Below are 16,568 nucleotides of genomic sequence, written 5' to 3' on the forward strand. Positions count from 1 at the left end.
AATTATTTGGTAATGTTATAGGTCATTTATGGTTTTGGTTCCTCTACAGCATAATAGTTCTTTCATTAAAAAAAATAAATCTTTTTATTGCTTCACTCCAGCGTCTCATATTTCTTTCTTCTATTCATTTTAAAACTCCTTTTTGGGCTATATACAAGTCTCAGGTGAATTGTTTGGCCTTCTAACAAATGCAATCTCTCTTCTGATTCAGTTTCATGTGCTTACTCTCCATGAAAATCTCAATACTATTTTCCTACTCAGTTTGAGCTTCATAAAGATATATTTTAAAAACCTTTCAATTATGTTTATTGCATTTTCAACCTGGGGACCCTTCAAGGGCCTTCTCACCCTCCCCAAGCCGTGGGGCCCAGCTCTGCACACAGGGCTCGGGGTGAGGCCACCCCAGTGCTGAGCACAGCGGGATGATCCCTCTCTGGGTGCTGGGGATGCTGTGTCTGATCCCCCTGGGATGGGGTTTGCCCTCCTGGCTGCCCAGGCACACTGCTGACCCACACTAAGCTGCTGCCCATGAAACAGGAGCCAGTCCTAAAAGAGTTAACTGAGATATCTTGGCCTGCTAACAAACCCCAATACCTGTGTTGCTGGAAGAACATTTTAGGAGCACTGGTTCATATCATGTTCTGTTCTGATCACTGGACCAGAGGCCTTATTATAGAAAGAATAGGAGTAGTACACACACAGTAATGAATTAGATAAACTAGACCTTTGAATAAGATCTAGAAGGCCCAGAGCCAGGATTTTGCAAGCTTGAAGAATTCAGGTCACCTCACTGAAGAGGTCAAATTGAGGAAGACGTCCATGGTGACCACCAGAGGGATGAAGGCTTGAGGAGAAGACCCCACAGTAGAAGACTGGGCATGTCTGGAAAGACTCTGCCCAGAGACCAGCCTGCTTATTAATATGTATAATAAATGATGTAACCATGGATCTAAAGTGTATAAAATGGCTTAGTTTTGCACTTGCAAGTAGAGCAAGTTTGTCCAGCACGAGTTGGTTTGCTCCCAACGTTGAATAAACAAATACCTTGCTGCTTAAAGATAAAAAAAGTCTCTGAGCAGTCTTTCTGACTGAGTTTTTCAGATTCACCCACAGCACCCCAGATCCCACTGTAGGGCTGCTCCCAGACACTGCTGTCCCAATTTATCCTTGTGTGCAGCAGTGCTCCATCCCAGGGGCAGAATCCAGCATTGTTCTTGTTACATTTTGTGCCACTGATAATTGCCCAGTGCTCCAAGCTATCCAGATCCCTCTGCAAGGTTCTTGTCCCTCAAGAGAGTTACCAGCACCTTCCAGTTTGGTATCATCAGCACATTTGCTGCTGATGCACTCAACTCCTGCCTCCATCTCCTGGATAAACATGTAGAACAGAACTGGTCCTAGGACTGAGCCCCGAGGAATGTTGTATTCCAAAATTTGGATACGAGAAAAAGAAAACTTCTAGGTTTAAACAAAGGCCGTGGGCTACATTAGCTGGGAAAATCCCTCTTTACTGACCTCATCCCTGTGGATCCTTCCTGCCTTCTTCAGCAGGATGTGAAGAGACTCCTTGCATGAAGTTATCACATGCCCTGCCCAAGCCAGAGAGTTCGCACCCTGATCTCATCAGACCTGTGTAGAAGACCTATTGTACCTTATCTCTCCCTTTGTGTTCCCCCCTGTAAAATCCACCTAAGATAAATGAGTTTTCCTCTATGATGTAAGTGCTAAGACCCAAAAGTTTGTAATTTAGGATTTCCCCTTTACCTCATCCCTGTAAAGTCCCTAACTGTAATAGTTCTGCCCAGACGTAGCCCCACACACTACAAGCCCTGGAGCCCTTCTTCATCCAGCACACTGCCCAGAGCATGCTGTGCAGGACAGTATCGAAAGCAACACCAGAATCAAGAAAAGCTGCATCCACTGCTTTCCCTTCAACCACCAGATGAGAGACCTTATTGTGGAAGGATATCAAATTATTTAGGCAGGACCTCCCCTTTTTTGAACCCATACTGACAGTGGATGGTGATTGCATTGTCCTTGAAATGCCTTTCAGTACTCCCCAGCATGATCTCCACCATTTTTCGAGGTACTAATTACAGACTAACAGGTCTCTAATTTCCTGGGTCCTCCTTCATGCCTCTTTTGGAAATTGGAATAACACTGGCCAGTTTGCAGCCAGCAGGGACCTCCCCAGGCTCCCCAGACATTTGGCAGATGATCAAGGGGGTCCTGCCATAACACCTACCAGCTCCTTCAGTGCTCTGAGATGAATCCCACCAGGTCCCATGGACTTATGAACAGATACAATTTGCCCCTCACAATTTCAGTGTCCACAAATGGAAGATCATTGCTTCTGCAGTTGTGGTCTTCCCACTCCTCTGAACTGGAGCTCAAGACCTATATCAGTATTATTGAAGACTGAAGCAAAGAAGACATTAAATGCCTCCATTTTCTTTGCCTCCTTTTTTGTCAGATGGGCATCTTCATCAGTCCAATATTTTCCTTAGACCTTCCCTTGCTATTGAATAATTTAAACACTCTTTTCAAGGAACTTTTTCAAAATATGGGGCAAGGAGGAAGGTCACTGTTTGCTTGTTTTGGCTTTCTTTCAAAATACATTCATGAAGCCGAAGAGAAGTATGTTTGATGGGCTGCTTGGATCTGTCATAGGAAATGTGGTAAAAGTTACAAAAGCAATTCAGGTTGATTTCTGTCATCATTAATAGTTGGCTGGGGTTACCATAACATAATCTTTCTTTAATTCAAAATACTTCAGGTCTTCAGTGGAAGAAAGACTAGTACCTACTGCATGTGAATACTCTGTAAAGCATGTACCCTTAGTGGATGATCAGATACATATTTTCCAGCACAGTTGTTAATAAAATGATTGTTTAATCTGTGAAAGTTTTTTACAGCTAGAAAATTAAGAGTGGTTTCTGTTCAATGTCTAGAATACAAGTAATAGGTATAAACCATGCCAGTTTAAATCTGTCATTAGTGGAAATAAAGTCTTGCACAAAGCTAAGTTGCACAGAAATGGGTGAATGCAGCAATTATTTTGGCTTTCTAGACTATATTTCTCATTTTGTATTATTAGTCATCCTATACTGCCAAGATTCAGACATGCTTGGCTGTCCTTGCCCAGATTATGGTACAGGATTAAATTGCAAATTCTGTGCTTTACCTTGTCTATTCCTACATTCCTCTGTCTGCAAAAACTCCCCTGTTGTTTAATATCCAAGAGAAAGCATCTCTATATAAGTGAATTCCTTAGACTTCCCTATTTCAAATACTACATAGAGATACAATTAATTCCCTAAGGAAAACTTTAGCCACAGTTTCTTTTCTAAATATTCTATGAAAATTTCTCTAACTATGCTTTTTTTGAAGCACTTCATGCTTTGTCATTCTTCCCAGATCCCACAAAAATAAATAAATCATGTGATACAGTAGCATTTCTGGCTCATGAAAATGTAAAAAAATGAAGTAAAATCAAATTCTAATGTTTTTATTTTCACCAATAATTAAGAAAAATAATATAATACAGAAATTATGTTCCATACGTATATTTTCAAGTGTATGGGGAAGAGTATTCTTGGGAACATGTTCCCATGAATAAGAAGCTGTAATAAAATTTTTTGCAATGCTACTTTCCCTAAAAAAAAAAAAATTAAATTCCACATTACAATTGGAAAATTCAGCTCTGAATTCAAGATATTCTGTTATATAGTTATTTTCCTTCAAGAATTTCAAACAATCATTTTATATTTTGCACATGTACTGTTCTGTGGTCTAAAGTTAATTATTTTCTGAAGGAAAATATGTAACAAAAAAACCCCACAGTTCTGTGGGAAACTCTTTTCTGGAGAAGAGAACTTGATTAAAGCTCTACAGGTGTTTGAGAGATACCTCTCAGCAGATGAATGATCTGTAAAAGCTGTTGTCAAAGTTAAATTTCAATCCTTGAGAAAAATTAGGAAATATTCTCTGGATATATTCAATATTGGATTAATAGTTCTGGTGTCTTCTATTGAAACATTTTTACAACTAAGTGAGAAAGGAATGGAAAACTTTAAAACATCACAGGAATCAATCCCATGCTGCTGGAATATATTGACAAGGAAACTTAATGAACTTCTCAGGCATTCTAAAACACATAAATTTCTAATTTCAGTTATTTAATCCGTACAGTCATTTTTTTTTCTTTTGAACGTATAAAATGAATCAATAACTGCAGCCATTGCAGTCATAGTTCAGTTTGCTTCACTAGCTGGGAATTTACAATCAATTAATATGAAATAGCTCAAAGCAAAATACAGTTGCTGCTACTGCAGATGAAAGTTTCTCGTAACTGCAAATAAAGAAAATGTTGGCAAGAAATAACTTGTAAAAATTATCTTTTATATTACACCTTGTTAAATCACAGGCAGCAGCCTGCTCTCTGTAAGTTTTCATAGAATAAAGGCAAACAACAGAAACAACACATATAATATCAGACAAGTCTGCCTTCTCTCTAAAATGTATGATTGTTAAGGTCAAAAAGTTCTTAATATATTTGTTCTGTTCTATCTTTATCTGTCCTTTCTAAGCAAACACAATATTACTGTAAAATGGTTAACACTAAAATAATTAAACAGACTAAAACATTTATGATCAATAATGAATTTTCTGCATTTTCACAACAAAAATCAAGAAAGTTATTCTATAACTAGTCAATCAATTTGCTGAAGGACTTGCAAATAACACTCTGAAGTTCCAAACACGCTATTCCTAAATAGTATGTTACTCAGTATTTGGCTGCATTTTGAGCTGGTCTGTTTCTGACAGATGCTAGAAATGTAATATTTGGAAAAAAAAAAAAAAAAAAAAAAAAAAAACAGAAAGAAAAAAGGATTGCATTATTATGTTTCCATGCCTACAGCTATGAAGTTGGAAGGCAGCAGCATTGCAGCTCTAGAGTTCAGATGACAAAGCTTTGGCTTGCCATGAGAAAATGTTTTTCCTCTCACAAAAGATATAGAAAATTCTGTTGACTTCTCCTCTTGTGTCCTTCTTTATCTGTTTACAGCTGTCAGGAAAGAGAGGTTGTGAACTGTCATTACAAGTGCTTTGAGTAACTGTGGACAAAAATCACAATAGGATGGATAAAAACAACCCTCATTCTGAAGTCAAGTAAAACATTTCTTTTCCCAATCAATACCATGATTTCTGCCAATGAAATTGCTCATCAGTTATGCAAAACTTGTGTTCAAACTCTTGAAAAACCAAGTGAGATGTGCATACAAATATGTACATGACATTTAAGACCATATAGCTACTAATGATTGTAAATTTACCAAGTTCAGCAGCAGTAAAATATTTCAGTTCTTAATAGATAAAAAAAGTTGCCTCAAGAATCAAAGGTCAAGTTTTCTTAATCTACCTAAGATTTTCAGCCCCTGTCAACTGAAATGCCACATTAGATACTTAAAATAAAAGTCTATCAACTAGTTCAGTATTTCACTTTCTGAAAGAATTTGAAGATCTCCAGTTAAAACCTGGCAGCTAAATAAAAACACATAGATTATTTGAAAGTATCTTCTGTATTTGTTTTTGAACGGCTGTAAAAGTTTGATTAGTAGTGAATTAACTACCAGATAAATTTCTTAAAACCTTCTTCTGATTTTTGGGGTTTTCTTAATAGCACATCTCACTTTGCTCTGCTTATTCACATAAATTGCTTATAACAAGGCTTTTCTTAATTAAAGCTGTCTACTCTGTCTGGATGCCTTTGAATGCTGCATAACCAAACACAAATTTCTAGATGACCATACAAGCATTTAAAAAATTAACAATAATCCAGAAGTATTCAGATAAGCAAGTATTCATAAAAAATGTTGGTCTTCAGGTCAGCCTAGGAACAAATGTTTGTTCTTGCAAGTCTTCACAGGAGACTGAAAATGAATGGGTAATACTAAATTGCTGACATTCCTCTTTTACCTATCATCACAACTAACTCCTGTTTATAAAAATTGGTAACTTACAGTAAATATTGACCTGTTATTGACAAATAAGTCAATATTGCTAACTAATAAAGCAGAAATCAAACAACCAGAACCACATGTAATTAAAAGTATCTTGATTTCTCTTGAGCTTTTCTGTATGATTTGTTAAATTTGTAAAAGACTGTTATTCACTGTTTCTAACTTTTAATGGATCCAAACATAATTATATTAATTTCCTCCTTATTTCACATCAACAGATATCATAAAAAAGTAAAGTGTTAGATATGATGGACTACGCAACATAAAGAGTCCAAATATGCATCATGTTGACGTAAGCATATGTTTAGATACTTATTAGAACAAGAAATTACTGCTAAATAAAGTGTATCTGTAGTCTATAACAACATGTAGAGTCATTGCAAGCTGCAGAGTATTCAATATAGCTTCTATAGCACTTGCTGTTTACTGAGTGACGATAATTAATTGAATTTAGGTCAGATTTTCAAACACATTATTCTTCAAATAAAGGTACTATTCCACTCTGACTTCTTCATACTGAATTCTAACACGATAATATTTTGTCCTTCTTATTCACTCTGTGTTGATAGGTTATCTTGATGAAGAGGCTAAGGTTACAAGTTATATTTATAAATACATTTTGCCATAGAAAATTGAAAGAAACAGTGGAGGAAAGAAAAGAAATTATAAGGGGAAATAGGAAAAGTATGATTTTTTTTTCATATACTCTATCAAAAGAAGACTATCAGAGGATCATGAAAAAATTATTATAAGATTTTCCATTCTAAATATATTAAATGTTTCACTATTTTTCTTGATGAGATCATCTACCTACTTAAAGCATGTAAATGTTTCTTATATCAAGCATCCTCTACCATTTAATTGATAATATGCTCAGAAGAATAAAAATCTTAATTAGAGTGGCTATGTTGGACAAGTAGATACCCAGAAGTTAATCATGAAAAGCATTAATAATTTTTTATATTTAAATAGCAAGTTTGTTTTTTATCTTACTCCATTTCTTTTTCCTCTTATTCTAATATACTGAATGCGTGATATAAGGTTAGACTAGCTTTTTTTTTCCTCTTTTTTTAAAACGACCAAGTCAAACAAAGACTTATTTAAAAGAACAGTTTTTCAAATTTCAAGAGAACTGGCAAACTAGTAGAATAATGGTAACAAAAGCAGAAGTTCAAGGTGGAAGGGGAAAAAGTCACTGAACAGGCCATCAAGTCACGTTTTCAGAGAGGACCAAAAGAAGTCAGATAGTAACAACTATAGCTGTTCAGAGTAGGAAGACCAACTGAATTGCAAGACAAAGAGATTAGTCCTATAACCCAGATAGATATTCTAAATTATTGTTATCTTCCCTGAGGTAGAAATTATGAAATGAAACTTGGCAGATAGCAAACTGTTCCTGTCTAGAAACAGAACTGTCCATGTGATGACTAGTGGATATTATCCATTAGGATTTACTTTCAAATTATCAAATGTCAGCAGGGTCTTCTTACAGTGATATAAAATCTGGACACCTCACCAAGATTTTCCGTTGTGGATGTTCATCTTTAGCTAGCCAAAGGGTTTAATAGAAAACCATATTATGTGAGGATGATAAGCAAGAATATTTCTGAAATCTCTTAAAATATTTTATCTACAGCACTTAAAATAGCTGTTCAGCAGTCTGATGGCATCTCCATTGATCTGGAAGGAAGAAACCAGCCAGGTGAATAATAACTTCATCTGTGGCAAGATTTTCTTAACATCTTCATTTATTGCATGAATGCATCTTTCTATTAAATTCTCTTATCTTTTCCTCTCACAAAGCAGTAAGTACTATATCACCTCTTAAAGTTATCATTTCTAGGGCTAACTCCAGTTAATTCTTATCACAGAGAAATGTATTCCAACACTGACTCTCTCTAAGAAGTATGAGGGTGCTACACCTCTTGTGCACACACCACATTACCGGAAATGTTGCAAATAAGCTCCATGTTCCTCTCTGAGTGGAAATAATAACGTTACAGGGTGTGGTGGTTTGAGACCCTCAAAAACACAATTTTCAAGTCCAAGCCCCCCTCCCACAATTTGTTGCAGTGTGAGAGGTTTTTCCAGACATAACGCAATTCAGTATGGGGGAGAGGGAATTAAATTACAGTTTATTATACAAATAAATACTATAATATATTATATACACAATTTTAACTATCTGTCCTATGGTAAAGCAATATTTACATCAGATCAAGTCCCTCCAATAAAAGTTCAGAAGGGAAGAAGGAAAGATCCTTTCCACTTTCAGGGCAGCACAATCTTTTCTCTTCCAAGCAGCAGGTTCACTCCGTCATAACTGGAAAATATCTCTCTCTCTCTCCATTACAACGTAGGGGTTTTTTTCTACCCCTCTCAGCCCTTTGGCTCCAACCAAAGGTCTCTCCCATGGACTGCAAAGCAGGGACAAAACTCGCTTCACCACGGTCATATCATGGGATGTAAGACATCTCATGGAAGTCCCTTCCTCGAGGGGTTGAGTTCCCTCGAGTCAGAACGTTTAGGGCAGCTCTCAGTTCAGTCTTTGCCCCAAGCGTTCTACCAGAGCTCCTTTGCTCTGTCTCAATTTCCAGTGTGGCAGCAGGGGGGGCAAGGCCATTTCCCCCACATTTCATCTGGTTATCCTGGTCCAGCTTCCAGTATGTCTCTGAGCTTCTCAGCTCCTCTCTCGGGTGCTGCTGCATTTCAGGACTCCCTTCAAATGGAAGTCCACCCCCTCCTTTTAAAAGGGGTCTCCAAGGGGTTTTGGAAAGCAAGTCAGTCTTACCTCAAAAACAGTCTCTGCTGAGTTTTCTTGTGGCAAGGTATGGTAGTTTAGTCCAGGCCTTCCTTGGTGACCAGTTTGTAACCAAGGAAGGGCCCAGATTTACCCAGTATTCCCTACAATTTTTACGTAAGCCAGACTATAAGAAGAAAGGAGGAAAGGCCTTTGCTCTCTTCCCTTCCAGCGGCTTTGGAGGTGCAGGTTCCCTGCTGTCGGGTCTGTCATGTTGGGGAGCGAGGCCTGGTGAGGCCTTGTCCACCCTGGGAGGCGGAGGGTGCCGGCGATCGGTCCAGAGCGACTCTCCGTTGTCCCAAGGAGAGTAGTGAGATATTCTTTTGCTAATTCTTTTAGTTGTTAGATCTTGGGTTATTGATCGCGTATATTTTATTTTGTTTGTGTTCTTTTTTCCCTTCCCCCTTCCCTTTCCCTTTTCCTTTTGAAATTGTATATATATTTCAATTGTATATAAATGTAATATGTGTAAATATATTTATATATATATAAAAATATACATATATAAATATATGCCTCTCTCTCGTTTCGGTTCTCTTGGGGTTTTTTTTCCCTCTTTTCCTGTGGTTTGGAGAGAGGAGGGGGAATCTCGTGGTGAGGTTTGGGGACTTGGCGGGGAGCCAGCTTCAAACCACCTCACAAGGAATTATGGGAATTGTAGTTTTCTGGGTTCTCATTCATGCTCAATCAGTACTCGATTGTCATTGGTTGTCACTTAAACATGTGACATGTTTAAGTGCTGTATTTAAACCAAAGTGTTTTGTAATAAACCTGAATTCTACCCTGGCACTTGGTTGTGTCACCGGCGGGGTTCGTGCCTTATTCACCACCTAATTTTCTCTGCTTTGGTACCAGCTCTCCCTCCTGCAGGAACATCTCCGTGTCTCTCAGTCATCTCTGTGCCATCTCTGCTGCTTGTTATCTCCTTTGGCTCTCGGCCACAGTTCTCTGTTCAGTGCTGCTGCGCCACCGCTTTCAGTGTCTTCTGCTGCCCACTCACAGCGGAGAAACTCCCCCAGCCTTTGACTATGGCACCCCATCCAGTTTAACACTGTTCTGAGGGGACCTAGCCCCCAGCTGGGCTCATGGACGGCAGGAGTTCTGGAACACACGCAGACAATCAATGTGATCAGACGATGTCCCATTTATTATTTAAATGAGTTAACTTTTATACAGTTCAGTTTTTTCCAGGTACATGGTTACAACAAGGTGATTGGATAGCTCAGTCTGTGCACGCATCTCATGCCTTCAGTTCATTGGTTCTGGTGCTCTGTCCACATGGTCTGAGACCATTCATGCCACCCAAAGTCCCTCCTATCGATCTACCTTTAGGGATTTTCCCGAGATTTTGCAGGTGTCTCTTTATCTCCAGTTCCCCACAACTTTCAACTGTAAACACACAATTTTCTCATACCTTACAACTATAAACACACAGAGTTTTCACAGAGTTTGCAACCTCCAAAGTTATGTTAAGTAACGCCTAGTGCTTCTCAGAAATATGGATTGTTCAGAATGTGTCCATTTTCCTGCAAATATCCCTGCAGGGGCTCACTGGCCCCTCAGCTCCTTGTGGCTTCACACCATGTCTACTTCTCTCCAGCTACATCATCATCTTTCTTTTCTGATCTATTATAATATGTTGATTTCAAAGGAGCGAAATGTAGCTTCTGATTGGACCCTACACCAAGAACAACACCCCCTCGGGGGTTACCAATTTTCTAACTCCAGGGGAAAACAGTTTTTTCCCCATAACACAGGGAAATAATATATTGGGTTTTTTAAATGAAAAAGGCTCATCAAATAGATTTGATGAAGGCAATGCATTAAAGTTATGCTAACAAAGCTTAGCTTGCCAAAGAACAACATAGTGGTAAAGCAGAGGAACATGTTGAATTAGAGGGTTCTCATCAGACTGTTTTCTTTTGGAAACTCCTGCCTTCTACAGCCAAAGAAAAAACATTATTATATTTTATATATATATATATAAATATATATATTTTATATATATATTATTATGTGACAGGAAAGCAAAACAAAACAAATCAATGACGACACCAAAAGGAAAAACTAGTTTTAGTGCATAAATTGTGATTTTTACAGTAGTACTTGACATTACCAATGTGATAGGGGAAAAACTGGGAATCATCGAAGTCACTTAGATATTCAACCATTTTTCAATAACACAACATATTTTTGAATAATATCTAAAATATATAAAAATTGTAATGTTTTACAGTAGTACTTGAAACTCCAGGGCAGACATTGCCAATGTGATAAGGGAAAAACTGGGAATCATCAAAGTCACTTAAATATTCAACCATCTTTGAATAACAAAACATATTTTTGAATAATATCTATTACATGTTTAAAACTGCAAAAAGAGTTTAACAATCAGAATCTCAGTATTTAATTATTTCACCTCTCTGTATTGACGCAAAAACACCTTCACCTTTGAATAAAAGAGACAGCATTATATATTTTTTTCTTTTTTTTTGCCTGATTTGGAAACAGGAAGAATAAAACACAGCAGTAAACAGAATTCTTGAAGGACAGGCAGTTTCATTTCAATTATCAAGAAACAGAATCAGATCAGGTTGTGTGGGTCCTGTATTTGACAAAAGTACACTCAGTTTTGTGTTAACTGTACATGCATTTACAGGGATTGATGGGTTAAATACTATGAATGGTAGAGTCCCTTAACCTAAGATATTGGAAATCATTCTGGCAGTGCTTTTTGAATGAGGGAGTGATGCTAGGGTCTTAATAGCTTTTGAAGTAACAACCTCATGATATGAAAAATTTTACTTAGAACTTTGCTGTGTTCAGTATTTAAAAGATTTAATTTATATACAATTCTGTATTTCATATATAACAACGAAGATTTAGGTTTAAAAATGGATTGATAGAGAAAACAGTTATTATATACTAAAGACTATCTTATAATATAAAATATTATTATTTTATACTTGGTAAATTATATTATTTATAATTTACATATACATTATATACATTATACTTTATGTACACATACATTATACATATATATAATTACATTTTATAGTCACTCAAAATTCAGTTTTATAGGGCCAAGTTTACATTTCTGAAGTCTATTTAACTTTTGCAATTGCAGTTGGTTGCAATTTTTTTGAATGTTCAAAAGCACCATCTTTTAGTGACAAAGACAGAGCCCCACTCGAAAAGGAATAATCTAACATTGTTTCTTTATTTCCATTTGCTGCTACATGTTCAAAAGTCCTCTTAGCCATCTGATGATCACCTTGCATTTAATGATGATGTAGTCAGAATATCAAAAAAAAGCTATTATTGGGTTTATTTCTGATTGGGTTGATTTCGGATCTCTGACTTCGTAAATTATCCCAAATTCTTTCAAATCCTTTACTATTTAATTTTTAACTTCCTAAGGCCTTTTGTTTGGAGTGTTCTAAGCTTTTGCTATTGACCAATGCTATTGATATAATAATACCTAACCTCTGTGAACAAAAGCAGTTGTTCACCCTGTAGGTAACAAAGTAACACCCACCAGAACTCTTTTTTAGACCTAATGATTGCTGATTTCTAGAATGTTCTTTTTTATCAAGCATTTGTTCAAATTTATTTCAGTAATAGTGAGATTTGGAATGAAGTAAATTGCTAGAATTTAATCTCACACTAACAATGGCATTTAATCCTTCTCCTGTCTTCTCATCTGCCTCCAGAAATGTGAATTTCTTCTGTATGAACACAACAGAACTCAAAAATACTCATTAACAGGGTATTTGTTCAGATAGTGTGGATGTGGAATATTAATAAAAGTGATTTCTTAACCTATAACTTTGAAAGAATTGTGGATTTAACCTTATGTGATTATGATTAGCTGAACAATCTTTTGCATTGCTGTCTTTACTATGCTATTCACCTGGTTATCTTCTAGCAGCCACTTTTAAATAAAATATAACATTAATTTTTAGAAGCAAACAAATCTGATCACATTTTAACAGGTTTTGGGCTTTGAGGGTTTTTGCTTGTTAGTATTTTAGTGTTGGTTTGGGTTTTTTTACTAGTTTTGCCATTGTTACCTTCCTGTTTCTGCTTCATTTCTAGGTCTTTCTGCTAAATGTTCCTAATTTTTTTTAAACTCTTCAATATTTTTGAAACAGGAATATACAGTTTATACCTACAATCTTGGTTTCCCGAAATTCTTGCTGTCTAAAAATATGATTACAAAGCAATAAAATCCTATTTCATTAAACATATATATATATATTTACAGAAAGCTTGTGATCACACGGTGCTTTTCCCTTACAATTTCCTTATACCTTTGCTTCCCACTGTAGCTACAAAATACCTTGCATTCACCCTTTGAGATTTGAATGTTGCTACTTAAATGCCTAGTTTTGTCTTCATCCCTGGAATTTCATTGCTGTGATGATCTCCAAAGTCTGTCTGGAGTCAGTCAGTGCTCAACAATTTTTGTCTATCACATTTTAATCAAAAATGCCTTTCTAGAAGTCATTTTTAACTTCTTGCTTTTCCCCTCCATAGTTATTAATTGAGTTATAACAGATGATTTGCTATGAAAAAAATGAGCCAAAGTTCACGGAATGGAACACAGGTGCTTATAAATCATAGCAAATGATCATCCTTACATTTCCTATAAAAACATTTTCAGTTTTCCATGTGCCTTTCTGTAATGCTACTGCACAGACTCTGTAAGGCTGAAGTTGACCATATGTTGTATGAGAGACTAAGACTGGTACCAAAAATCCTGGTGTATAAAAAAATAGGAAAACTAGTGTAAGCATCTTTTTTTTTTTTCAAAATTATTTACATACCTCAAACCCAGAAAAATCTAGATACTGTGAAAACTAAAGAAAACAAATTCATACTCCATCTACATTTGAAAGGGTTATCAGGCTAAGGTTAACTTAAATATTCACACTTTCCAAAAATTATTGGTAGATAAAGCTAAATTCTGTTTTATTTTGTTAAGGTTGTTGGGGGGTTTTCTTGGGTTGTGGGTTTGGTTTGGGTTTGTTTGTTTGTGTTTTGGGGTTTCTTTGTCTGTTTGTTTTTAATTTCAATAAAAGTTTGAAAAATATGTCCCTAATCTCTCAGTTTCTCTCTTTAATGGATTTGGTGACAATATCCTGACAGTAACCTATGATTTGTGAGTAAACTATCAACTAAGGAAGCCAGTCAAGATTAACTGTCCATTCTAATGAAAACAATAAAAGTAAGGTAAATTCAGCTATTTAATAGATGAGTGGACATAAAATTTAGCTCAACTGCAGTGCAATATATGAAATTTCTATGCAAAATAGTTAATGCACATGGAAAAAGTATACACCTTCAAAAAGATCCCCACATGTCTTTTTGAAGTTTGCTCCTTTTTTTTTTCCAAGCAATGCAAGTAACATTTTCTCAGATTAAAATAAAAGAATAAGTAGATTCTGTGTTTGATCTGTGTTTTTAGGGATAAGATTATCTCAGCCTTTCAGCTCTTTGTCTCTTCTTGACAGCAAACAGAAGGATTTGTGGAGTTCTTTTGCTAGATGATAATATGAAAAATAGCTTTGATGGTAAATGAACACTAAGAGCCACAAAATAAACAACAACCAAAAAAATTAAGATCTGTCATTGTAGGTCACCTTATATTGGCCAACAGTTCCCGTATTACTTTCCATTACAGTGGTTCATAGATACATAAAATCAAGGATATTTTGAAATTTAACAAATAAATAATTACAAATATCCAATTCGTAGAGGTCTCTTCCAACCCAGTTGATTCTATGATGCTATGATTCTATGAAGTGCTTTGGAAACCAACATTTGGATTGATCCAGCTTGTTAATTTTAAACATTTGGGGGGGGGGGGAAAGGAATGCTAGTAATTAATTTTTTCTTTTTTTGAATCTACTTTTATTTTTACACATTTTCATATATACATTTCTCTATATTTTTCTATACACTATTTGTATAGAAATATATTTGTATTTTATTGTTTCTATTGTACAGAAATAGATTTGTATTTTATTTTATCATGTTTTTCAGTTCCCTCTGATAGAGTCACATTGCGACAGATCAATAAATCCTTAAAATAGAGTAAGGTTCAGAGGAGGTGAGCAAGGGTGAAAGTCAAGGAATAATGTATAGTTTGATGGACCATAACAGTTGTAAAGAAGCTCAACTTGATCTCAATGAAAAGGGAACACAGGCCACACAAAGGTCTTTGTTTTAAACAAACAGCTATCAATTGGTGGTGTAAATATTTGTCCCTGAGATCATTAAAAGAGTGTGAATGTCTCCCTGACTTCAGCAAAAGAATTTTAAGAGAGCAACAGGCTTTAGGTGACACCAACCCTGCTATTCCTTCACATCAACTGGAGACTCTTGAGCATCCTGACAGAGAACACAGGACTGAGACTGGTAATGGGAATCAAATTGGTGTTGTGCTTGAACTGTATATTGCAACTGGTGCATTTTGCCATAATTTGCATTTGTTTTGAGATTTAAATATATTTTTAATCACTCTACTAAATCAGAAATCCCGTGTGACATCAACTATCTTCAAAACACCCCACTCTGCACTGGTGTGGCCTCACCTTGAATATTGTGGCAGTTTTGGGCACTGCCATATAAGAAAGATATTAAGCTGTTAGAGGGTGTCCAAAGGAGGGCAATGAAGATGGTGAAGGGCCTTGAGGGAAAGCCATATGAGGAGCAGCTGAGATCATTGAGCCTGTTCAGCTGGAGCAGAGGAGGCTGAGGGGAGACTTCACTGCAGGTACAACTTCCAGCTCAAGGAGCTGGGCCTGTTCAGCCTCTAGAAGAGACAACTGATCCATAACCTTATCAACTTGTATAAGTATCTGAAGAGAGAGTGTCAAGAGGGTGAAGACAGACTCTTCTTGGTGGTGCCAAGCAATAAGAGGCAATTGGAAGAAACTGAAGCCTAGGAAGTTCCACCCAAATATGGGGAAGAATTTCTTTTCTGTTTGGGCAACCAAGCACTGGAACCGACTGCTCAGAGAGGTCGTTGAGTCTCCTTCACAGGCTATTCCAATGGGATGAGGTTCAACCAGGCCAAGGGCCGGGTCCTGCCCTTTGGCCACAACAACCCCCGGCAGCCCCACGGGCTGGGCAAGAGGGGCTGGAGAGCAGCCAGGCAGGAAGGGAGCTGGGAGTGGGGATGGACAGGGAGCTGAACAGGAGCCAGAGTGTGCCCAGGGGGACAAGAAGGCCAATGGATCCTGGCCTGGATCAGGAACAGGGTGGCCAACAGGGCCAGGGAAGTGATTCTTGCCCTGGACTCAGCACTGGTGAGGCCACCCCTGGAGTGCTGTGTCCAGTTCTGGGCCCTCAGCTCAGGAAGGACATGGAGGGGCTGGAGCAGGGCCAGAGGAGAGCAACGAGGCTGGGGAAGGGACTGGAGCACAAGTGCTGTGAGGAGAGGCTGAGGGAGCTGGGGGGGCTCAGCCTGGAGAAGAGGAGGCTCAGGGGAGACCTCCTCACTCTCTGCAACTCCCTGACAGGAGGGGGGAGCCGGGGGGGGTTGGTCTCTTTTCCCAGGCAACCATCAGCAAGACAAGAGGGCTGGGTCTTCAGCTGTGCCAGGGGAGGTTTAGGTTGGATATTAGGAAGAATTTCTTTGCAGAGAGGGTGCTCAGCCATTGGAATGGGCTGCCCAGGGAAGGGGTGGATTCTCCATCCCTGGAGGTGTTTAAGGACAGACTGGATGTGGCATC

This window comes from Pipra filicauda, unplaced genomic scaffold (genome assembly GCF_003945595.2).
Source record: "Pipra filicauda isolate LSUMZ 115617 unplaced genomic scaffold, ASM394559v2 scaffold107_size2268652_pilon, whole genome shotgun sequence".
Taxonomy (NCBI): domain Eukaryota; kingdom Metazoa; phylum Chordata; class Aves; order Passeriformes; family Pipridae; genus Pipra; species Pipra filicauda.